Raw genomic sequence first — 27,007 nt, forward strand, 5'->3', positions numbered from 1 at the left:
TTCCACTTAGTTCTACTGGCCTCTTGAATGGGGCAATGAAAGCTGCAGGGGTAACCATGTTGGACCAGATGTGCATAGACAAGCAGAGGAGCCAGTCTGGAGAGAGAAGGGATGAAACTGTTGACTGTTCGTTAGGATAAAGACACTAAGAGATAGTGTGTAGCACATGTTTATCCACTGACCTGTCTTACTCCTGTTACTTTTTGAGCATCAATCACTTCCTGTCCCCTGTCTCAGGAAGCTTGCTGTCCAACTCACCTTCAAATCAGTAAGCTATCTAGTGGCCTCACAGCTAAAGCCACATCTTTTGTGTTTTCTGTTGTTGTTTTTGTTAATCCTAAGATACATTTGCAAGGGTTCATACAAAATGATGAACCCTCTTCCACTGATTACAAGTTGATTCCCTCCTCCTGTCCTATTTTTCAGTTCTCCACTCCAATGTCATTAACACAGAGAAGCCATCTCTGAGCACTCCAAATAAGGCCTACCTTATTTTACCTCCCCATGTTTGCTAAATAGTGCTTAACATCACCTTCCACTGTGCATTTTTTTTAATCTACTAATTATGACTTGTGTCCCTCCCTGGGGTATAAAATCATCAGCAGGGCCCATTTCCTTCATACCCCATGCAGCACATTCCTGGCACATTACAGGAGGTCAATGGTCTTGAATGATGAGTCAAGTGAGTACACATTCATTCACTCAGTCTACTCACATAGTTATTCACTTAAAAATGTGCAAGAGTTAGTCCTCTCTTAGTAAGGAACCAATGATTCAAAGAGAGGGATTAGGTACATGTGCAAAAACAAGAAACAGACACATGGCAGACACTTGCAAGGGCCTAACAGCAATTCTCCTCTTCTGCCTAGTAGGTAAAGGTCTGGGATGGGAAATTTTGTGTCAAGTTTGACCAGGTCATGGGTATCCAGATTAAACATTATTTGGAAGATGTTTCTGAATGAGATGAACATGTGAATTTGTAGCCTGGGCAAAATAAATCCATTTCCCCAATGCACTATGCATCAATCAATCCATAGAGGTCCTGAATATAACAAAACAGGAAGAAAGAGAAATTTTCTCCTTTTACTGCCTCAGTGTTTGAGCTGAAAAACATTTCATCCTCTCCTGACCTCAGATTGGGATCTATACTTCCGGATTCCCTGCTTCTCAGGCCTTTAGGCTTGGACTGAATTATATCACCAGCTTTCCTGGGTCTACAGCTGGCAGATGACAGATCATGGGACATCTCAGCCTCCATAATTAAGTGAGCCAGCTCCACATAAAAAAAAAATAAATAAGTAACATATTGATTCTGTTTTTCTGAAGAATCCTAATACAAGCCCCCATTTTATTGGAGTGTCCTCCCTCCACAAACCTTTGTGCCCAAGGAAGGTGAGATTATCCTAGATCAGGGTAAATCCTTACTATTTAAAATAGAAAGTGTGGCAGTGCTTGTATATCTGTCTCTGCAGTTCCTGGTGCAGCTTGGCAGGGCCAGGTAGAGATCTATCCCCATACTCAACACACACACACACACACACACACACACACACACACACACAGCCACCTCCAGGCATGGGCAGCCTCTTCTCTTTACTTAATTTACCAACCAAATTTTATTTTCTATGTGTGCCATGATCAAGTTGGGAAGCACCATGGAAGCCTTTTGAGATAATCCCAAATTGCATGCCATTATCCAATTTGGGTAGGAATATGTAGCTTGTGATGGGCCAAATAAAATCTTGAGGGGATTCTGCTAGGGGTTTATAGGAAAGGTTCCTTGCTTTTAAACAAGAATACATGAGAATAGTCTCTTTTGCCAGTGGACATTCCTATGTCTGCTTGTGGCTTCCTTAGCTGAAGCAGCCATCTTAGAACAGTGAAGGCAGCCAGCCTAAGAAAAAAGCCAACACACTGAAGATGGCAGAAGAAAAACAGCAAGCCATGGGGACCTTCATGACAATGGTGAGCCACTGAACCAACCTCTAGCTGCACATAACCCAGAAGTTCTTCTTCCTTAAGATAATTAATTTTTCTTATTCCAATGGGTTTTATTTTGTGGATTTTCAAATATAAATTGGAAGAGCAATTCACAAAATAATTGACAGTGCTTAGCAATCTGTCACCAGCTTAGTGCTCAAAATCCTCTCCCTGCTGCACAGTGACAACCATCAAAGGCACCCTGGTGGGTCCCCAGTTGCTTGACACCAGGGAAAAGTGGATTTCAGTTGGATTCCAGACATTCAGAGCCAGGATTTTGTAGTGGCTTCCCACCAATCATGACATCCAAGGGGCTCAGCAGGTAGATATGGAGAGGGTGGGAAGCTTTTTTCTTTTAATTCCCTTGTTTTTCAAACCATTTTGAGTTGACTTTTTGATTATTTGCAGCCAAAAGCATCTTCAGTGATAAATCTATCTTCAGATAATTAGCAGTAAATTTATGTGGCCTCCTTTGAGCAAAGACTCAGGAGAAAATGGTGCAGCAATTCATAATTCTGCCAACATTCCCCCAAATTTTAGGATGATGGATCTTAAGTGAATTTTTCCCAAAAAGAAAGACAAGTGAGATGCCAGAAAAGGATTAATCATGTGATCATCTGACACTCATCAGGAGAGTCATAAAGCACCCTTGAATGGTGAAGCTTCACCTTGTCTCAGTGTTGAATTAGGGGCAGCATAATTTCAAAATTCCAATCCATACTTTATGTTAGTCCTCTTGTGTATAGTTTTCCCTTTCTCTTTTAGAGAACTTCAACAGACTTGCCTTGTTTTGTCTTAGGAGCATGTCCAAAAACAGAGGTTCTAAAAAGTAATCTCCAACTCCCCTAAAATCCCATTCCCATTAAGGATTTTTGCTCCCAGACCTTAAATTCAGTGAAAAGAATGTGCTGGATACTAGCAGAAAGGACAGGAACAAAGTTCAGGTTGGTTTGCTTTGCTTAAGCTGTTCTGTTTCCTCTGATCTTGTTTAGATAGACAGTTGCAGTAGAGTGTGCAATGGGTTTTCCTGATACAGAGGGAAAAGCTGGAGATTTTGTAGTACTGAGGCTGGCACCTGTTTCCTAGTAGAGCTCTCAGGCAATGACAGGATTCTGGATTGTGACAGTGACAAGATGCTGGGAAAATGAATACTGGGGCCTTGAAGCCACAGTATAAAGATTCCAACCTCCTTTGTATAGATACAACAAAGCTATGCAGCACTGCATGAATAAGGGGCTTGCAGGGTGACAGTGTGGACTAAAGATCAGAGGGTCATTTCCTGAATGTTCAGTGCTAAAGCAAACTTGCAGCACTTTTGTATCAATAACCCTAACTGAGTAGAAACCTCAAACAAGATGGAACTTTGCAACATTCAGAGGGGAAAAAAATATATAATCAAGTATGCACATATGAATGATTAAAATTCATGCCTGCAACACTCAAAATGTCCTTTTCAAAATTAAATCAGAATGCAAACTCAATTTTTAAATTTTTAATTGGTTTGACATGTCCTGAGCTCCCAGCAGACATCACAATCCCAGGCCAAGTTCCTTTTAGGTATTCAATATGTTCACTGCTATAAATTGTGCTACCTTGAAAAAGAAAAACTAACTGTAAAACAGAAAGTTCTATAGTTGATGAACACTATTAAATATTTTTAAAACATTCAAATAAAAGGCAATCACAGACTACTTTTAATTCCCTCTACATAATGTCACACCCAGAGATTCCCAAATAATACAAAAGCATTCTCAAGTCACACATGGGATATGAAGTGAAAATGTTCTTGGAGGAAATATTCTCTAATAATACTTACCTACTTCAGAGGGTGCTGCAAAGCTCTATTAACACCAAGGAACACTTTGAGATCTTCAAATAAAATCACCATAGAAATGCAAAGTATTATTATTATATTTTTGAAATAATTTCACACCTAGGGATGAGAAAACCCCAGGCCAAATTTTACTGCTTTTCTCCTGCCTGATAAACAAGAAATGCCACAAGCATGGAGGATAGGGATGGAAATCAAACAGAACAAAGACATCAAAGTTTCGCTTTTACTAAAGTTTTGTATTCCCCTATATGTCATTTCAGGGAACTGAGGTGGGGGTGGGGAGTGTCCTTAAAGGTCAGGGTTAAGAACAGAGTTAAATACAGTGACAAAATTCTTTGTAGCTTTTGTACCAGATAAAGCAGCAGCTAGCTGATATGAAACTTGGTCCTCTTCTATGGGACACATTTCCTACCCAAGCACCAGTCAAACTTAAAAAATGGCCATACAAATCATTACCCGAATCATCCACCACTATGACCTCACCTATGAGGTCAAAAAACTGCTGCTTCAACATAAGGATTTCTATTCTGCTACTGAGAACACTGAGAAAGATAGTCATGTGTTATGCTAATGGTGATGGTGATTATTATGATGATGATGATAGTGGTGGTGATGGTAATCACTCTGGTATTGATGATAATTAAGGTAAGGGAAGAACAGAAGTCCTCAAAACACAAATTCTTGGTCCCCATCTCAGGCCTTGAAGATAGAACCCAGCTACTTCTCTTAACTATAGACATTAGGATAATAACTGAAATATTTTTAAAAAACACATCTTGATTAAAGAATATAGACTCTGCAGACAGACTAGCTGGTGCCTTATCCCAATTCTAACACTTCCTATCCATGGGCTGAACAAACTACTTATCTTTTACCCTCAATTTCCACATCAATAAAATGGAAATTTTAGTTATGACCCAGCTATACAAATGAGATGCTATTGTCACTTACTTCATAAGGGAGTTGAGTAGGAAAGTAAACACTCTTTTAAAAGCATACATTAATTCCAAAATAGATAAAAGTTTATATGAAACACAACCAACCAGATACCTTGACTAAGCAGTAGGAAAAAATACCAATACTATCTATTTAAACAAAAATTTTGATATATTTGGAGGCTGTTGGGACCAGAAGTGGTAGAATGTGTGCCAGAGAGTCATTACTAAAATTGATAGATTAGGAAAAAATAATGTAAGCACATTATTATAAGTAGAAAGATAAACACCAGAAGTGTCAGAATTCAAAGTTGCCAATTCTAAGGAAAAGGTCTGAACAGAGGGAGGGAGGTAGAAAAAGGGGATAAATGTTGCATTATTTCAAAATATTATTTTACTTAATGTAGATACACTGTTTTTATCAAAATAAAAATGAATTTTAAAGGATAATTCATAGTGTTTAAAAGTACAGTCTTCTATTTCTTATATACTGGAGTTGATTCAAAATTTTTCAATTCACGAAAATTTGCTTTTTTGAAAACAGACTGATCTAATTCTTCCAACTATGCCCACAAAATGTCCAATTCTTAAAAGTGTCCAATAAACACATCCTTTGTCCCTAACACACTATATATATCTCCTTAAAATATCTGTAGAATTGAATTAAGGATGGCAAAAAAGAAGATAAAGAGAGAACCTCCATTGTAAAATCAAGGTTGCAGCAGGAAGGAGATGGTACCTTCATCCAGTGTAACTTAAGGTCACCCAGAGGAGACCATAATTACAGGGTTAAGGGAAACCATTAAAAATTGGTCTAGTACCCTGGAATTAGCAAAAATTGTAACTGTGAACTGTAAATGTGCAAAGGGGGGAAGCAAATACCAGATAGCAGAAAGGGCTGCACCTGCAGAAGAGGGGCCCTGGGCAGGTACTGTGGCCTTCCTTTAGAGGAGCATAGCCATTGCCAACCCATAGTCAGGAAATAATTCCAATTTTGCATTCCCACATCGTCATCCAGTATTTCCCACTGGAACTGTAATGAAAAACTAGTGATCAATGGAGCCCAGGAGATGCTAGAACAGAGCTTAGCCTCCTAGGACACACAGCTCTATATAGAGAAAAGCACAGGGAACAAAGAATATCAAACACAAGCACTATGCAGAGTTGTTGTTAATTTACCTCTTTCTTGTACTCAGTCTCATAAAATAAGCTCCCCAGTTTTTCATCTGTTTAGAAAATAAGTATGAAATAGTCAATCATACCTGATATCATGTAACACTTGATAATTTGATAAGCACTTGTATATATATTATATTTATGTGATCCTCAAAACAGTCCTATGAAGTACACAGGGCAGGCATTATCCTGACTTTACAGATGAGGAATCTGAGACCTTAAGGAAAGAGGAACCTTGCCCAGAGTCGCAAAGCCAGAGAGTGGCAGAACCAAAACCAGAAGGTATGCTTCCTAATACTCCAGTTCTTTCCACCATTGAATGCTGTCATGCTACTTACTCACAGTAGAAGAATAAAATTGACATCCCTGTGAAAAAAATCATTAACCAGCTTTTTTTCCAGGCTTTGCACAGAACCCAGAAGTAGTCAACAAACAAGACAAAAAGGAAAATAGAGAACAGTTGCCCATTCCATTCTCAAGAAATCACAAATAATGTCAGGGACAGAAGGAATGGAGTTTTTAGTAAATCACATTTTATATATCGTCAAAAAGAAGGTGTTTCTAGATCCGTCTCCATCAATCTTCATGGTACCCAGGCCCAGGGAAGGCCTGGTCCATCCCACTGCCAGCAGACACTCACCAGAGCTCAGGCTCCTGCACAGGACCACATCCTCGGACCAGAAGACCCACTCCAAAGCTCAGGCACAGCCCAGGCCTGGGCCCATCCCACCACCAGCAGACAGCTGCAGGTACTCAGGCTCCAGCACAGGATTGCTTCCGCACACCTGCATGGGACCCAGCCCCAGGGTAGGTCCTCATCCGCCACCCCCTCCCCACACCTGGGAGCCCAAGCCTAACCCACTTCCAACTTGGGACACTGCAGCTAACACCATAGCCCTCCCCACACAGTTGCCTTTAACATTTGACAACAGACAGGGCCTAGCAGCAGCTGCATCTCAGAGCAGGCATCCCAAAGACAGTGTAAGGCCCATCCTTTCAGCCCCATCTCTGACTTTGCACCCATCTTGGGGCACCTCCACTGCTATCTCAAGTTATAGTCCACTGTTGCCGCCACCACCTTTAGTTGAAGTAGCATTCATCTAGGGACACCTGCAGTGTCTGGAAGCCCAACATAAAGGTGAAGTACAGATAATCTGCATGGGTACTACAAGATTATAGTGTAGAAACTGTAATATCTCAGATCCATACAGCAAAAAGGAAGACACAAATACAACATGAAAAAACAAGGCAGGAAAGTGCCCCAAACAAACCAGGGTACTACAATAAAAGAACCCATGGACAGTAAAATTGATGAAATGTCAGAAGGAGTTCAGAATGTTCATAATTAAAATGATTGTGAATTAAAGAATGACCTAAATGAGCAAATACAAGCAAAAATTGATCACTCCAACAAAGAGATAGGAGAGCAAGAAAGAGATAGAAACTCTGAAAAAAATCAGAAGTCCTTGAAATGGATTTTCAAAACAAATAAAAAACTCAATAGAAAGCATCACCAACAGACTAGATCACTTGGAAGACAGAACATCAGATAATGAAGACAAAGTATATAATCTGGAAAATAAAGTTGACCACATGGTGAAGATAGTAAGAAACCATGAACAAAACATACAAGAATTATGGAATAGCATCGAAAGACCAAATCTGAGGGCTGGGGATGTGGCTCAAGTGGTAGCGTGCTTGCCTGGCATGCGCAGGGCACTGGGTTCGATCCTCAGTACCACATAAAAATAAAAAATAAAGATGTTGTGTCCACCAAAAACTAAAAAATAAGTATTAAAAAATTCTCTCTCTCTCTCTCTCTCAAAAAAAAGAAAAGAAAAACCAAATCTAAGAGTTATTGGGATAGGAGAAAGCACAGAGTTTCAAACCAAAGGAATGCACAATCTCTTCACTGAGATAATATCAGAAAATTTCCCAAGCATGAAGAATGAATTGGAAAATCAAATTCAAAAGGCTTACAGGATGCCAAATGTACAAAATTACAACAGATCTACACCAAGGCACATTATAATGAAAATGCCTAGCATACAGAATAAGGATAGAATATTAAAGGCCACAAGAGAGAGAAATCAGACAACATAGAGGGAGAGATCAATTCGTATCTCAGCAGATTTTTCAAACCAGACCCTCAAAGCCAGGAGATCATGAAACAACATATACCAAGTTATGAAAGATAATGAATGCCAACCAAGAATCTTATATCTAGCAAAATTAAGCTTTAGATTTGATGGTGAAATAAAAATCTTTCATGATAAGCAAAAGTTAAAAGAATTTACAACTAGAAAGCCTGCATACAGAACATCCTTGGCAAAATAGTTCATGAAGAGAAAATGAAAACAATGATGTAAATGAGCAGAGGGAGGTATTACACTTAAGGAAAAACTAATCAAAGGAGAAACCGAGTCAAGTCAAATAAATAAAAATGGCTGAAATACAAATCATGTCTCAATAATAACCCTGAATGTTAATAGCCTAAACTCATAAATCAAAAGACATAGGCTAGCAGATTGGATCAAAAAAAAAAAAAAGAAAAGAAAAGACCCAACAATATACTGCCTCCAAGAGATTCATCTCATAGAAAAAGACATCCACAGACTGAAGGTAAAAGGTTGGGAAAAATCATACACTCACATGGACTAAGAAAGCAAGAAGGGTTTTCCACCAAATATCAAACAAAGTAGACTTCAAGCTAAAGTTAATCAAAAGGAATATAAAAGGACACTACATACTGCTCAAGGGAATCATACACCAAAAAGACATAACAATTATAAATATATATACTCCAAACAATGCAGCATCAGTGTTCATCAAACAAACTCTTCTCAAGTTCAAGAATCAAATAGACTACAACACAATAATTCTAGTTGACTTTAACACATGTATTTCACCATTGGATAGATCTTCTAAACAAAAGCTGAACAAAGAAACTATAGAACTCCATAATACATATAATCAATAACTGATATATACATATAGAATATTTCATCCTTCAATGAGCAAATACACATTCTTCTCAGAAGTACATGGATCATTCTCTAAAATAGACCTTATACTACAAAGCAACTCTTACCAAATACAAAAAAGTAGAGATACTACCCTGCATAATGGAATGAAACTAGAAAACAATGATAAAATAAATGAAACTACTCCAACACCTGGAGACTAAACAATATGCTACTGAATGAACAATGGGTTGCAAAAGACATCAAGGAGGAAATTAAAAAGTTCTCAGAGGTAAATGAGAACACTGATACAACATATCAAAACCTCTGGGACACTATGAAGGCAATACTAAGAGGAAAGTTCATTGCATGGAGTTCATTCCTTAAAAGAAGAAAAAGTCAATAAATGACCTAACATTACATCTCAAAGCCCTAGAAAAAGAAGAACAAATCAACACCAAAAGCACTAGAAGGGCTGGGGTTGTGGCTCAGTGGTAGAGCGCTCGCCTGGCATGCACAGGGCACTGGGTTCGATCCTCAGCACCACATAAATATAAAATAAAAAATATTGTGTCCACCTAAAACCAAAAAATAAATATTTTTTAAAAAGCAGTAGAAGACAGGAAATAATTAAAACCAGGGCTGAAATCAATGAAATTGAAACAAAAGAAACAATTAAAATTTGGTTCTTTGAAAAAATAAATAAAATTGACAAAACCTTAGCCATGCTAATGAAGAGAAGGACAGATAAAACTCAAATTACTAACATACATGATGAAAAAGGAAATACCACAACAGACACTATAGAAATACAGAAGATAATCAGAAATTATTTTGAAAAAATGTACTCCAATAAAAAAGAAAATATGAAAGGCATCAAAAACTTTCTAAAGTCATATGATTTGCCCAAATTGAATCAGGATGATATATGCAATTTAGACAGATCAATTTCAAGCAATGAAATAGAAGACACCATCGGAAGCCTACCAATCAAGAAAAGCCCAGGACTAGACAGATACACAGTTGAGTTCAACCTTTAATGAGGAACTAATACCAATACTCCTCAAATTATTTTGTGAAACAGAAAAAGAGGGAGCACTTCTAGACTCATTCTATGATGCCTATATTCCAAAACCAGGCAAAGACACATCAAAGAAAGAAAACTTCAGACCAATATTTCTACTGAACATAGATGCAAAAATTCTCAATAAAATTCTGGCAAATCAAATACAAACGCATATCAAAAAGATAATGCACCACAATCAAGTGGGGTTCATCCCAGGGATGCAAGGTTGATTCAACATAAGGAAATCAATAAATGTAATTCATCACATCAATAGACTTAAAGATAAGAATCATTATCATCTCAATAGATGCAGAAAAAGCACCTCTTCATGTTCAAAACACTAGAAAAAGTAGGGATAATAGGAACATATCTCAACATTGTAAAAGCTATATATGCTAAAACTAGACCAACATCATTCTAAATGGAGAAAAATTGAAAGCATTCCCTCTAAAAACTGGAACAAGACAGGGATGCCCTCTTTCACCACTTCTATTTAACATGGCTCTTGAAACACTCACCAGAGCAATTAGACAGACAAAAGAAATTAAATGGATACAGATAGGAAAAGAAGAACTCAAATTAGCATATTTGCTGGTGATATGATTCTATATCTAAAAGACCCAAAAAATTCCACTAGAAAACTTCTATAACTAAAAATGCATTCAGCAAAGTATCAGGATAGAAAATCAACACCCATAAATTATATTTCTATATATCAGTAAAAAATCCTCTGAAAGGGATATGAGGAAAACTACCCCACTTACAGTAGCCTCAAAAAAATAAAATACTTGGGAATCAACTTATCGAAAGAGGTAAAAGACCTCTACAACAAAACTACAGAAAACTAAAGAAAGAAATTAAAGAAGACCTTAGAAGTTGGAAAGATCTACTTTGTTCTTGGATAGGTAGAATTAATATTATCAAAATAACCATACTACCAAATGCACTATACAGATTTAATACAATTCCAATCAAAATCCTAATGATATTCATCATAGAAAAAGAAATCATGAAATTCACCTGGAAAAATAAGAGACCCAGTATAGCTAAAGCAATCCTTAGCAAGAGTGAAGCAAGTGGCATCACTATACCAGACCTTAAACTATACTACAGAGAAATAGTAATAAAAACAGCATGGTATTGGCACCAAAATAGACTGGTAGACCAATGGTACAGAATAGAGGACATAGAGACAAACCCACATAACTATAGTTGTCTTGTACTAGACAAAGGCACCAAAAACATACATTGGAGAAAAGATAGCCTCTTTAACCAATGGTGCGGGGAAAACTAGAAATCCATTTGCAACAAAATAAAATTCAACCCCTATCTCTCACCATGAATAAAACTAAATTCAAAGTGATCAAGGACCTAGGAATTAAACCAGAAACCCTGCGTCTAATAGAAGAAAAAGTAGGCCCAAATTTCCAACATGTCATATTAGGCCTCAACCTCCGTAGTAAGACTTCTATATCACAAGAATTAAAATCAAGAATCAATAAATGGGATGGATTCAAACTAAAAAGATTCTCAGCAAAGGAAATAATCAGTGAGGTGAATAGAGAGCCTACATTTTAGGAGCAAATTTTTACCACTTGCACATCAGATAGAGTACTAATCTCTAGGATATATGAAGAACTCAAAAAACTTTACACACACTCACACACACAAAACCAAATAACCCAATCAATAAATGGGCCAAGGAACTGAACAGACACCTCTCAGAAGATGTTATAAAATCAATCAACAGACATATGAATAATGTTCAACATCTCTAGCAATTATAGAAATGCAAATCAAAACTACTCTAAGGTTTCATCTCACTCCAGTCAGAATGGCAGCTATTAAGAACACAAACAACAATAAGTGTGAGTGAGGATATGGGAGAAAAGGCACACTCATACATTGCTGGTGGGACTTAAAATTGGTGCAGCCAATATGGAAAGAGGTATGGAGAATCCTCAGAAAACTGGGAATGGAACCACCATTTGACCCAGCTATCCCACTCCTTGGTCTATACCAAAAGGACTTAAAAACAGCATAACTATAGGGACATAACCACATCAATGTTTATAGCAGCACAATTCACAACAGCTAAACTGTGGAACCAACCTAGATGCCCTTCAGTTGATGAATGGTTAAAAAAAAACTGTGGTATATATATACAATGGAATACTATTCAGCATTAAAAGAGAATAAAATCATGGCATTTGCAGGTAAATGTATGGAGCTGGAGAATATAATGCTAAGTGAAGTTAGCCAATCCCACAAAACCAAATGCCGAATGTTTTCTCTTATATAAGGATGCTGATTCATAATGGGGTTGGTGGGGAGGAGCATAGATGGATTAGATGAACTCTAGATAGAGCAACCGGGAAGGAGTGGAAGGAATGTGACTCTACTTGGTGTACAATCAGAGATATGAAAATTTATGCTCTCTAGGTGTAATATGAATTATAATGCATTCTGCTGTTTTACATAACAAATTAGAATAAAAAAAGAAAAAATGATGACAATAGAATGAATCTAATATGATTTCCCTATGTACACATATGAAATTACCTAAGTGAACCCCACCATTATGCCCACTTACAAGAATGGGGTTCTGATTAAAATAAGATACATCTTATGCTTGTATAATACTATCAAAATGGATTCTACTATCATGTATAACTAAGAAGAATTGATAAAATAAATAATTTTTAAATGATTTTTTAAAAAAAGAAGGTGATCACAATTAAAAATAAATAAACGAGTGGAAGAAAATTAGTAGAATAGAAGAAGGGGAACAGGTCAGGGACGTGGGGGAAGGTAGTAGGAGCACCAGGACTGAAATGGAGTAAATTAAATTCCATGCAATGATGATTATGTCAAAATGAACACAACTATACATGCAACTATAATGCACTAATAAAAGCATAAAAAGAAAGTGTTCAGTGGAGGAAAAAACATTCAAAAGAAATAAAAATTGGGGGGAAATTAGGACACTATTTAAAGAATATAATTGTTTGGGGGATGCTGGAGCAAATATAAGAAAATCACAGCCCCTTCATAATCCCCATGCCACAAAAAGACCAAGTTCACCAAAATTGAGAGGTATATCTTCTCTGTTTTGCTTCTCTCTTTCAGCCACACTCCTGTATAGTTACATATTCTTTGAGAATTTGAGAAGCAGTCAAGGGTGATTTCTATGTCCCAAATATAGGAGTAGTAGGGAGTACAGCAAAACAGCTCATTTTTAAAAGTCTAATTGAGAACTCTCCATTCTTAGTAATCTATTGCAAAAAATTCAGCTACTTACAATAGAAGAAAGTAACCTCCAAATATATCCATTTATTCTAAATCTAGTTCACTAGTGTATAAACTACTCTCTCAGCTATGGTTCTGTGGTTGCAAGCAACAAAAATGGATTTGCTAATTTTAAAAGGACTGTTAAAGGGCAAATCCATGGCAGACTAGAAAATAAGTTTGGAAACCATTAATAACCAATATGGACATAAAGGCCAGGAAACAGGAATCTCATAGCGGATATTATCAGATCAGAGTATCCATCTGGGACAAAGAAGAAACCTTTAGCTAAAGATCCAAATTCAAAGAAGGAACATCCACTTAACCAAGCTTGAGGTCATACACCAACCTTTAGGCTAAGTTTAAGCTTCTGATTACAGTTCCACTAAACTAACCATCTCTAAAAGAAATAAAAGTGCTATAAAGGGAAAACAAATATAGGGTAGGCCTTTCCTCAAAATTTCCTTAAGAATCTAACTAGCAGCAGATCATGGATTTCTTAAGACTATAATTTCCTAAAATTACATTAATAGTTGACCTCACACAACCAAAGAAGGTGTTTTCTTTGATGCCTACAAAATTTCAAACTGAGAACTCTTCATCTCTACAAGTCTTACTTCCCATATTACCTGAAAGTTCCTTTCCATTTGATTCCTAAAGTAGAATTTGCTCTTGTTTGGTAATAAAAAACTCATTTTGGAAACATTATCCTGAAGCTTCTACAAAGAATAAAATTCTCAAAATATCTAATGAATAAATTCATAAGGATGCTTCTGGGTCTGCTACTGCTAATAATGATGATGATGATGATGATAGTAATATTAACAAGAGCAGCATCAGCTAACATCTACTAACCACTTATCATGTTATAAGCCCTTGACACATAATAACTCATTTAATTAACACAATCATGTAGCAGACAACATTATTATCTCCATTTCACAGATTAGGAAACTGATATACAAAGAGAGAGAATAATTTGTCCGTGGTCTATTATCCAACTGGAGACTAAACTCATGGCTGATTTAAGAGTACCAAGGCAACAAAGGATTTTCATTGAAGTAGGGAAAATAGATGTGTCAATGTGAAAACACTCTCCAAGAGGAATTTGAGTACCATAGCTATTCATAAAGACCACAAAGTTTTCAAGATGTCTACATCACCATTAACTCCAATATGTCATGAGCACTTATTTCTAGGAGTTACCAAGTACTGCTTTATTCCAAGAAGTGGTGCAATTTTCCAGAGATACATAATCTAAATGGTTAGAAATAAGTATCTACCTCTTAAGATAGTATTTTCTACATTAATAGCCAGTTACTAATTATAGGAAAATTCAAAACGAACCAGCTATCATGCACCAGATTTTGGCCCTCCCAAAGTAAACTCTTAAAATGAGAGTTTGTGTGACTCACAGTTTGATTATTCAAAAGGGGGTTTCTCCAATATCTCTATAAAATTCTTCTTTACTCTCAAACAGAAGTAGATTTGTCATAAAGTTAGGAAAAACTTAAAATATAAGGTAAATCAAAATGGCTTTTTTCATTTTTAACTAAAGTGGTCATGGTCATGATTGCTGTAATAAAAATGACAGAAAAAAAAAACCTAAAATTGTCAAAAACATAATTGATGATGAAAACAAATGTAAAATTATGGCATATTTCACCCTGGCCACCAAAGACTCTTGATGAAACGGCAGCCCTATAATTCCCCACAATGAATTCTCTAAATTAAAACACTTCATGCAGAACAGAAATTAAACAATGAATCAAAGAACAATGCTGTACCGAGGTGTGCTTATAAATACACCTAGCAAAGAGGAAACAATTACATTTTCCATGTAAAAACCAACTCAATGGTAATGTTTCACAGAAGGCTGAATAGGTATTTTTCCCATTGCTCAAACTTGGAAGTTCATTTCCTGTAATTCACTTAAGATCCAGAGTGACTGGGTAGAATGCAATTAGCTACACCAACCTGGCTGGCTTTCTCTTTTCTACAATACTAGCTCCACCAGGCAACTGCACAACTGACTTTCATGATAAATTTCATCCAACCCAATTGAAATGCCACTCTGCATTTTATTTTAAATGCTTTATCTGGCCAGCTGGTTTTATTTAACTATTGACCAGAAATGGAACAAGTGCATTCTTTTTCCATCTAGCATTAATCTTAGTAAACTTAGCTCCATTGGAACGTCTTAACTGCTGAGAAGAAAGCCAAAGTCAGCAAGCATACCACTGCATTTGGCTACCCTCAGCACATCATTTCATTTCCTCCCGTTCTCTGCTAACTATTGCTCAGCACTTTTGCCTATGAGGGAGGACAAGCAGGTGGTTAAGGAAGTTGTCCTGTCAGCTATATCTTTAATCCAAGTGTTTAAATCTCTGAATAAAAGAAAAATCAATGTTGTAAAGGCAATGTTTGTCAAGGCCATATAATAAATACTCTTACCTTTACAGACCGTTCTGGATGGATTTCCCTTCTTTGCTGAGTTTCAAAGCTACAAAAAGACAGAAACAAAAAACTGAGGAGTTCACAAGTAAAACACAAAATGTTTTCTTTCCATGTTTCTAAATAGAATTTCCATGTTTCATGGTATGTAGTATCAAATAACCATCAAAAAAACCATTGATAAAATCATTAGTCAAATAAACCATATTGCTTCATATCCCCTGCCCAAGAGACCAATAAGAGACAGTCTGTTATGGCTTGGATTTGGTATGAGAATCCTCTAAGGCTTCATGTATTGAAGTTTAATTCCCCACTCTGAGGTGTTAAGAGGGTGGAAACTTAAACTGTTTATAGTATTTAGAGGTGGGAGCTTTGGAAAGTCATTAGGGTAAGACAAGGTTATTAGGGCAGAAACTCCATGACTGAATCTGATAGTTTTATAAGAAGAGGAAGAGAGACCAGAGAGACATACATAGACACTTGCACTGCTTGTCTCTTGCCATATGATGCTGTACACAACTTCCAAACTCTGCCAGCAAAAAGGCCCATCGCCAGATGTGGCCCTTTGACCTTGTGCTTAAATATCAAAGGGAGATAAGTAGAGTAGAAGAAAGGGTCCAGGGGAGGGAGGAGAGGAAATACTAGGGAAAGATATTGGCCAAATTATATCTTGTGCATGCATGAATACGTAACAACAAATCCCACCATTATGTACGACTATAATGTACCAATACAAAATATGGGAGAAAAATAAACATTTTTATATAACTTGTCTGGTCTGTGATATTATGTTATTAGTAATAGAAAATAGGCTGGTACACAGTTATTCATGGCTTGGATATGGTATGAGTATCTTCTAAGGCTTCATGTATTGAAGTTTAATTCCCACTCTGAGGTGTTAAGAGGGTACACACTTCTATCCAGAACAGAGTCACACAAACCTAGACAAATCTACAGTCACATCTTTTAGGACATGAACACCTCAACAGGGGAATGGTTTACAAAGTGTAGACATGAAAATCAAACTAGACATTAGTATGGTACATGTAATCTGACCAAGCATTTATTTTCTTATTCATTTTGCATCCGCCTCACATGTTCCATTTCCACTTCCCTGAAAAAGTTTTATTTGGGGGAGCCTATTCAGTTTATATGAGGTGCCTGATCCTTCAGTCTAGACTTCGCCACTGGTCTCTCTGCTTGCAGGCACAACATACTTTCACGAGGTAGGGTGCAGTCTTCTCTCAAAAGAAACTTGCAAAGCAGAAAGCTACTTCACGTTTCCAATCAAATCTCTCCTTGTTAATTTCAGCTCCCTGACCAAAATATGCTATATGCACTGACCACTCACATATCAACATGAACTGTGAAATGATACTGTTAAGCAATAGTAATAACTTAAGCTTTGAAGAAGCAGATTCTATAGGGACTCAACATTACTCATATGGTAGTTCTATGAACAGAATTGGAACATGCCCTTTACCTCATTCTGGGCTAGATTCTAACATCTCCTAAAGGATCAGTAGTTGAGAATGACCAAATACTCCTTTCTATTCCCAAGGTTCTTCCCCCTCAACACATACCTTCGATATCCTGAATGACTGCTTTAGCTTTTATGGGGCTATTTCCCTCCATATTCCTCTATCCTAACAAAGAACTCATTATCCCTGATGCATGACCACCAAAGAACAGGTAAGACTTATGGGCTATGATATAAATCTTAGAATACTAATTCAGAACAAAAGGCCTCTCCATGGAAAAGCATCAAAAATTTTTTCACCCTTAGTACATGGGATGCAATAATTTGTGAAAGAATAGATAAAATAGCAAGATATTATACTTTGTGAAATCAGAAATGGTTTTTGTCTGAAACATGGAGATTAGGCTGAATCCCTTTCCACTTCAAACACATAGATATGCTAAACAAAATTTAGTGATGAATAAATAAACAGAGAGGATGGAAGACAGGGTTTCTCTTTAAAAACATACCAAGGGCTGGGGCTGGGGCTCAGTGGCAGAGCACTTGCCTAGCATGTGTGAGGCACTGGGTTCCTTACTTAGCACTGCATACAAAAATAAATAAACAAATGTTGTCCATCTACAACTACAAAAATTTTTTTTAAAAAAAGCAAAGTAAGATCTCCATGAGATAAATACAAGCATGTCACACTTCAGATACATCAGAATGAAGCCAAGAAATACCAAAGATAGAAGATAGAAGAGCCAGAGAGGGGAAAAAAAAAACGATTTCTTGCAAAAGATCATGGCATTCATAAAAGTAAGAGCTGGGCAGCAAAGGAATAGCATGTTCAAAGTGCTAAGGGAAAAAAAGTTCAACCAATATTCTATACCCATGGTAAACTTACCATTCCAAAAGGGCACAGGCATAAGGATATTATGTGGAGGGGGGAGTGTTACCATTCACATAGTTTACTTTGCTAAAAGAAATACTAAAAGACATAATTGAATAAGGAACTGATCCCACACAGGAGTGGGGAATAGAAGCCATTGAAAAACTGAGAAACTGGCAAACATGGTGGTAAATCTAGTGAATTTAATAATAAATAATGATTATTGCTGAATAATTATTAATCCCTGGTTGTAAATAAGGGGGAAGTCAATGATAATAGCAACTAATATTTAGGGTTTGCAAATAAAGTGAAACTGTGTGGTTTGCCACAATCATATGGAACAAAGAAAGGGGGCATAAATAGAAGGAAGAGAGATATGATTAAGTTGCTAAAGATACTGGTTACTCTACTAATTCACTTATTAAAGATAACCAGCATTTCTTTTTCTGTGAAGCCAAAAACCCTAGCACAAATGCTCACAGAGATTCATACAAGAATGTTCACAGAAGTCTTGCTGGAATGGCAAAAAGTGCTGAAAACAACCCAACATCTGTCAACAGTACAACAAACACATTTTTAAAGATTCATACAATGGAATATTATACAAATTTGAAAAATCAGTGAAACCATTACCTGCATCAATGGTGTAAGAGAAAAAAATTATAGAGGGCCATACATAATGTTATTCCATGTATACAACATTCAAAAAAAAGCAAAAACAAATACCATATAGTTTAGAATTCAACATGAATGGCAAGAAAAAAAAGCAAAGAAATTATTTACACAGAATTCAGGCAATCTTGAAAGGAGATGTAATAGGTGAGAAGCACTGGGGGCATTTTGGAATATGATGACGCTTTATTTTCTTGGCTTAGAAAAAGGTATTGGGATGACCAGTTTATCATTTTCTTTAAAGTATGTATGTACATTTTCAAAAATTATTTTGTACAAATATGTAACAACAAATCCCACCCTTATACAAATATGATGCACCAATAAAAATGTGGAGAAAAAGATTGAAGAAATAGAAAAAAATTATTTTGTATGTATTCTCTATTTTAATTTAAAAACACATAAGAGTTATCACCAAGAGTAGGAAAAAAAGAATAGAAATTTCCAAATCAATGATGGAAATAAAATGAAATAAAGTGAATTCTCCAGAGAATACTAGAATGGAAGGGGGAAAGAAGCAAAGAAAAACAAGGTGAGTATAAAGTAAAAAAAAAAAAAAAGTATTTCAAATAAGTTTAAATACATCAGTAAACAGAACAAACAGATTAAATATCTGTAAAAATTAAAAATATGCCAGGTCAGGTTTTTTAAAAAATATCTTTCTATGTGATGTTTTAAGAAATACATCTAAACATGAAGAAGGCTTTAAAGGAAAAGTATGAAAAACCATACACCACGCAAATTGGAATCATGAGAGTCCTAATGGAAATAAACTTATATTAGGTAAAATTGAAGTTAGCTATTGCTACATAACTAATTGCTCAAAAATTAGTAACTTAAATAAATAATTTATTATCTCTCATGGCTTCTATGGATCAAGAATCTGAAAGACCATTTTTCTTCATGCTACAATGCCCATGGCCTTAGCTGGAAGACTTAAAAGTTAAGGACTAGAATCATCTGAAGGCTAATTCCTTCCCATATCTGCCAGCTATTGTTGAGGGTTAGTCAAGACCATAGCTGGACTACCAGCTAGAATACCCACACATGGCCTTCCCATATGTCTTGGGTATCTTCAAAACATGGCACTAAATTCCAAAGACAAGAGTTCCAAGAAAGACAGGAAGATGCTGTATTGTTTAAGCCTCAGGCTTAAAAATCACATAACACTATTTACACCGCACTCACTGGTCAGCAAGCATAGCCACAAACCCCTCCCCTAGCTCAAATGAAGAGAAGAAAAAGATACACACATCTCCAAGTGGAAGCACAGCCAATCACATTGTAAGAAGAGCACATGGGACTAGGTAAATGTGCCGGTGTCATCACGTTTGGAAACCACAATTCGCCTCAACTTTCTTTACAAGCATCTGTGAAACATAAGCAAAAACATGACTAATAGGCTATGAGGGTAGTCTCAAAAAATACAAAAACTTTTCTTATCAGACTGCACTAAAGATGGAAAGCAATTACAAAATGAGATTTTAAAAATACGTTTAAAAATTAGTTAGTTTCCCTTTCTTAACTGGGGCTGAACAAGTCCCAAATCCATTGACCAAATCCCACTGCATTAGGGTCCATATCTGGAGTCCTAGAAAATCACTAGTCTGGTTGGGGATAAACTGGATTTGAAGTGTACTTGATACATCTAAAAGACAACATCCAGGTAAGCAATTAAATATGCTGGTCTGTAGTTTAGAGAGGGGACCAGAGAGTGAGGAGCTCTCTAAAAGCAGGAAGTAATGACAGTTGTAAATATGGATATAGGTGTCCAGGGAGATGGTATCCAGCAGAAAGAGAAAGGAACCTACAGCTGATTCTTGAGAAAAAGAGAAAAAGGTAACTAATCCTGAAGGTTCCCAAGAAGGTTGGAAAAGTCAGCTAGGGAGACTGGTCTTAAATAAAGCTTTGGTCTAAAGCTAAGCATTTAATGCCTTCTAATAAACATTCATGCTGTCACCTTAAAGTATTACTTTCTCAGGTGTTTGTTTTCTCTCCTCAAATAGAATCTAAGCTCTTTAAAACCTGTGGGCTTTATTATTCAAACCAATCTACCTTATTTACACACTTCAAGCCCCTGATTCTATGCCACCACCCACAGTCATTCAATAAATACTTTTGTTCTTTTTTTTATTGCATTCTTGATATACATGAAGCAATTATTATGGTTGTTGGGGTTTGGCAGTACTAGAACTTGAACTCAGGGGCTTGAGCATAAGAGCCTTCTACAACTGAGTTATATCCACATCCCCCATTCAATAAATACTTGTTGAATAAACAAGTCCATGTGGATTTTACAATCTTTGTGTGCATCTCTGGTGCCTGAAAATGTGTGTGTAGGTGTGTATGCACGGTGAGCGCGCATATGTTTGCTCTAATTATTCGAAGTGGGAGCAAATCCCAAAAGTTTTTGTTCCTGTGCCAAAGTACATGCTCCAGCCAAAAATCAGGAAAGCCGCTCAAGCCTCCCTCTCTTTCCCATGTTTTTCTTGACTCCAAAATTCAAGAATCCAAACTACAGGCCACCAAAAAAAAAAAAAAAAATTCACCTATAGCTCCAATGTTAACACCACTTCTTACACTCCTCAGGCCCAACTCCCCCACATTTTGTTCTAGGGCAGACAATCTCTATGTCCTTCATATGACCTTCTGCAAAACATAAATTAGATTTAAATGAATCCAAATAGGTTTGGACTTCTGCTGCTCCTAAAAGAAATCAACATGGAAGCAGAGCAGAACAGGCCAATAACACACTGATTTATCCTGGTTTTTAGATCTTACAAATCCCAAACCCTTCGATCCATGGTCCAGCACCCAGCTCCCTTAAAAACTGATATGAATTTAAAGAAACATCTTTCCCAAATATAGAAACCTGCTTTGATTGTGATTCATCCTCTCCCATTTGAAAACTATTACTGGAAACCATCCAACCGCACCTTGCCTAAGGGAAGATTGCCTGGAACTGAGGGATTTGCCTCCATTGTTAAGTTCTGCAGACCTCACCTGACTTAAATGCCACGTTGAAGGATTGGTTATTGACCTTTAAGTCTTTAACAATTATCTACATACCTAGGAAAGAGTCTGTGCATTCAGGTACAAGAATGAAGACACTGAATAAATTCAGCCCTGATTTTCATTTTTATGCGACATTCAGTGAGCTGTTACTGCAGACAAATTATTGCAACATTCTTTCAAATGATAGCCAATTTCCAACTACGAGAAGATTCTTAAACCTCTTTCTAAAACCTTTTTCTACATATCAGTGAGAACCAGGCAGTTGGAAAACATAGCCCTGGTTAAACTACCTGATGATAAATGACTATTTTAAGCACATGGGATTATTTGAGAATCTGCATAGTGACTTCACAAGATATAGCAGGAAAGACTCAAAAACCTGACACTTCTTGGATATATTCTTAGAAGTTTTATATCCATTTATACATATTTCTTATTGAATTCTTTGAAAATTTAGATACATTTAGAGTTCAGAGGGGGTAACCGGAATAATTTTTAATTTTGTGATAAGCCTGGAAAATGAGCCAATATTGTCAAAATAAGTATATATAAGGTTTTCCACTAGACCATAAGTTCAAGAATAATAGGGACCATGTCTCACTTGTTCTATGATTAATCTACATCCTCTAGGACAGTGACTAGCATGTAAGATACACTCAATAAAATTTGCTTTATAAATGTGGAGAAAAAAGAATTTAGTTTTCATTATTATTAAATGTGAACAATGATTAGGAATTCTAAAGCTAGTTTTGTGCTTTGTTCTTGTTTTTCTTTTTTTTTTTTCCCATCTCTTATTTTGGACTTGAGACTTCCATAAAATTAAAAGACCTATCTCCACAGAAGCCTGCCTTTCAGTAGCCTCACACATGCATGCACATGTACACACAAACACCCCACATCCTGTCACACCTGTTCAATACTGTCATATTTGCCAAGTATTGGAAAAGTAAATTTACCAGGTAGCACAAGATCTAGAAAATCATTAAGTGACATCTGTGGAACAGAATACCAATCAGCCAATAATTAGCATCTGAAAATTCATAGAATTACAGACAAATCAAATTCCATGAAATCTCGAGGAGCATGACCTGAGTTGGTTTGGTGCCCTGACAATGGTGGTGGGGGGGGTCAATGAATCATCTGACCACCAGACAGGACTAGAAAGTACTAGACTAACCCCAGGGGGGAGACACTATGACAATGTGACATTTGCACAGGGATGCCCTAACATGGCCCCAGTATGTTTTCTCAGAATGGGATGACATTTTAAGTTAAACAGCTCTGTTCCCAATAGCACAGGCCCTCCCCAAGCTCTACTAGCCTGAATTTAAGAAAAGGAGGTTCATTTTAGGGAGAAACTAAGATTATGCAGATACAGTGTTAAAATAATCCATTTCTAAAAGAGGCCAAACCAGTTATTCAGTGTTTAACTTCATTCTTTACCTCTCCATCATTACATAGACTGCAGATAGCCTTAGTCTGAAAATCTACTCATTCAAGCAAACTCCTAATCCTGGAGCATCCTCAATGGATACTTTTCAATGCATGCTGAAACCAGTTCAAAAGTTGTGCTACTGAGAGGCATGGAGAGTGACTGTCAGTGCCCTGTGGCCTCACCAAACCCCTGCTGCCTGGAACTGCTGTCCACATGCTAGTTAGTCCAAGGACACACGGCCACCGCTGTTACCACTGCCTCCAGCCTATCTAAGGTCACCTTTCTTGCATGACTGCCTCCTCTTTCTAAAGGAAGGAAACAGAGAGGTTGGAGAATGAATGCCAACTCCCATTTCGTTTCTGCAGTTGCCATTTCTACCCCCCACAACTTGAGGAAAGCACCCTAAAGAAGGAGTCCGAGATGAGTGGTCCAACCTCCTACCAGACTGGGGGTAAATGCCCTGCCTCTACCTGGCCTGAGTGTGCCAGCTGGATGTGCATCCCCCCACCCTAAGCCGAGGGTGACTGTTCAGCCTGGCCCCCGCTCCACTGCAGGTCAGGCAACAGTCTGTGCTCCTACTGGCTCCTGGCCCAGTGCTCAAATGGCCCAGCTACGTCACTGTGGAGAGGGAGTCTAGTTGTGCCCTCCTCTGAACTCTCCATCTGGAAGATTCTCTGGCCTCCTTCCCTCTCATTTTTAATCTGACAGACACTGCTGGACAGGGAAACTCAGAGCAGCCCAAAGTTCATCTTCCCTTCCCCGCTTCTCAGCTGGTATAATCACAGGGGCAGAACAAGGTTGGCATGGACCAGGATGCCAGGAATTAAATGAGGGTCCCTGACCACTGGACCACATTAGTCCTGCCTTCCAAAGTCTTAATTAGTCCTCCTCCGCCTGGCATACCCACTTGTCTCTGGAACCCACAGAGGTGACAGGGTAAGATGCCGTGCTCACAGCAAGGATTCAACAAAATATTGGTTGAGGATGGCGGTCACAAAGCCTGCTGGCACATGACTTTGCAAAAACAGTTTCGAGGTCTGGGCACCAGCAGCAAGATTTCTGCTTCCCTTTCTAATGCAGAGTTCTACTAGCGTTATTCTGAGTGATATTCAGCCACAGAGCTCAATTTGGAAGCAAAATGATCTTAACAAACAATGGCAGACTTGACAGACAGGCTGCTGAGCCTAGGGACCAAAACAAAGGATGCAAAGCAAAAGAAAGGAAGGGTTTATGGCAAAAGGAAGACAGGAAATGAACGCGGCATAGAGAAATGAGAAGGGTATAGCACTAGATAACTCAATTCTACAACTCTGAACTGAGCTGGGAGCATAACAGATTCAGGGGTGGGAACAATGAGGGGGAAATCAAGGAAAAGGAACAGGGCAGCATCTGTTTAGAATTTTGATGCTGACAGACACACGGCTAGCATGGAATAGATTCGACAGTAACATTTGAGAAGTTCCAAAAAACAATGAGTCTTAATTCTGTCCTGTTTTGCACCTCTTGAATTATAGTGACACACCAAAATTTGCTATTTTTCTAAGAGGACATTGACAGATACAATGGAAACTCTGAATACATTTTTCCCCTCTGCATTCATTATCACTGGCCCTTTTCCACAGGCCTATTGCAGACTAAATTGGATTTTGGATCACTGGTACTGAGGCGCTGCAATTAATTAACAATAGAAACATAATATTTATATCCAGGCCTAACAACATCTGACATTTAAACTATTCTGCCAGTCGGGCAAATTCCATTCGACAAATTTTCATTTTAATGAACATGACAGGCCACAGTTTACATGATAGGCCAAGAAGCAGAACAGAGTTGATCTCCTGGCATGTGCTTTCAAGGACTGGCCATGCTGCAGGAGAAATAGGCTGGGAGACTGTCAGAATATCAGAGAGACCTGATCCCTAGTTCTACCCAAACAGACCAAGGGCATACCAGCCCATGTCCCTCCCCAAAGATCCTAGGATGAAACTGTCCTTGTTATGCAAGCTCACAATTAAACACTTACTGTCCCTTATGATCCACTGGATAATTTTTCTATCTTTGGGCTGCTGACATTTTGGGGGGGGTACTAAAATCCCTTAGTCCTTCCTAATTAAAAAGTGATAAACGTTTTGCAAGGCATCCAATAATGTGCAAAGTACACAAGAGTTGGAACTGATGCAGCTTTTTCCGTTGGCACAGGACTGGCCTTCCTTATTTTGCCAGATGGTGTATCTCAGTAAGTCCCCATTCCCTGACTCAAGTGAGGGGCATTGTCAATCCAATGCTAAAGCTGAGACTGTCTTTAAATGCTATCTTATTTTGCATTATACTAACACCATGGGCATAACATTTATTCTTGCTGAAACTTTCACAGCTAAAGAAGTTTCATTCTTCTATGACTCATTATTCAAGCTAACCGAAGATGATACAGATGATGAGAAAATTCCACACCCATAAGAACCATGTGCATTTGCTAGTGACCAATGTTAGGAAGCAGATCTCCCAACCTGACTCCTCCTCAGGGGCTACTGGTCTAAAGGACACTAGGTGAAATAGTGTGGATATTTCCAAACCCATCTCTACTACCCTAGAAACACAGAAGTGAAGGATCGAAATGAAGACAAAAAAGCAAACCATACATTACAAGGCAGATACAAGCTTAACAGATGCAGGAAACAAAGTGAAACCCTAACAATGAATTGTTGAGAAGACCCCTTCTTATTGTAAGGGCCATACAAGTCTAGTTCACATGCCTAAAACATGCCTTATCTCCCAGTTTTTATGTCAATTCAAAAGGACTGAAATAAAGTTCCATTTTAAAAGTAATATTCTTAGAGTATGGATTTGGCTTCAGGGTTACAATCTCAACAAATGAAACAGCTACCTTCACAGAGATTTGTCTTTAAATTGTGTCTCTACATCCTAAATGGTAACTATGTTATTTCAGATATGGCCACAATACCAGAACATTAAGCACCAATAGGATGAGCTGGGATTGTGGCTCAGTGGTAGAGTGCTTGCCTAGCATGCATGAGGCACTGGGTATGATTCTTAGCACTGTATATAAATAAACAAAAGATCCATCAACAACCAAAAAAAACAATTTTTTTCAAGTACTGGCATGATGATAGCATTTCTGCTATCGATCTCAATTTAGAATCAGTAAGACTTCACTTATGTGAAATCACATGTGGACAGACACACACCAATTATAATAACCATCACAGTTCATGGCTTTACATGCATCCACTCATGTATAACACCATAAGTTACATTAAGAAGTCTGTTATAAACTAAAGAAAGGGTGATTACAGTTAACTAACCTTCCTAAAAGGTGAAGTCCAAGGTTGTAGGCATGTAAGTGGCAGAGCTGAGGTACAAATCCAACACTGTCTCCCTCCAGAGTCTGTGCTCTACACAACACAGTGGCATATGACGGCATCCACCACAGAGAAGGCAAGAAGGAATTGATTCCTTTTGGCAATAGTCAAAATATCTTTTAAATATCAGGTATAAAACATTTTCAGACCACCAGATGCTTATTTAATTTTTGAAAAATCAATTTTATGGAGATGCTATGAGTAGTTACATGTTTGTGAGCGGCTGGTTATATTCTTGAAAAAGTAGAAGCCTGTAGATCTAAAAATGTCTTTCTGAAAACCAGGGGGGAAAATAAAACCCTAATCAGAGTGAATGAAAAATGTTTGACAGTACACAAATAAATAGAATCTGTAACTTCAACATGCCTTTGTTGCGGCACAAATGGTCATATCAAATTCTGAACACAAAAGATTTAACATGCTTATTGTTGTAAACAAAGGCATTTGGTTAAATGAAA

The 27,007-nt window shown here is 37.5% G+C and overlaps 1 protein-coding gene across 15 annotated transcripts in view; it reads right to left on the reverse strand.

Annotated features, from left to right (window-relative positions):
- Positions 1–27,007, reverse strand: part of Fhit (fragile histidine triad diadenosine triphosphatase) — a 1,362,797-nt gene that overhangs the window by 1,306,253 nt on the left and 29,537 nt on the right. For 14 of the 15 annotated variants that reach the window (XM_078038558.1, XM_078038544.1, XM_078038546.1 and 11 more), the window contains exon 2: positions 15,697–15,745. The exons of the other annotated variant lie outside the window; for it this stretch is intronic. The gene's annotated coding sequence lies outside the window, so the exon portion shown is untranslated. The remainder of the gene's footprint in view (positions 1–15,696; positions 15,746–27,007) is intronic. 15 annotated transcript variants of the gene reach the window in all.

This window comes from Ictidomys tridecemlineatus, chromosome 2, assembly GCF_052094955.1.
Source record: "Ictidomys tridecemlineatus isolate mIctTri1 chromosome 2, mIctTri1.hap1, whole genome shotgun sequence".
NCBI classification, from domain to species: Eukaryota; Metazoa; Chordata; class Mammalia; order Rodentia; family Sciuridae; genus Ictidomys; species Ictidomys tridecemlineatus.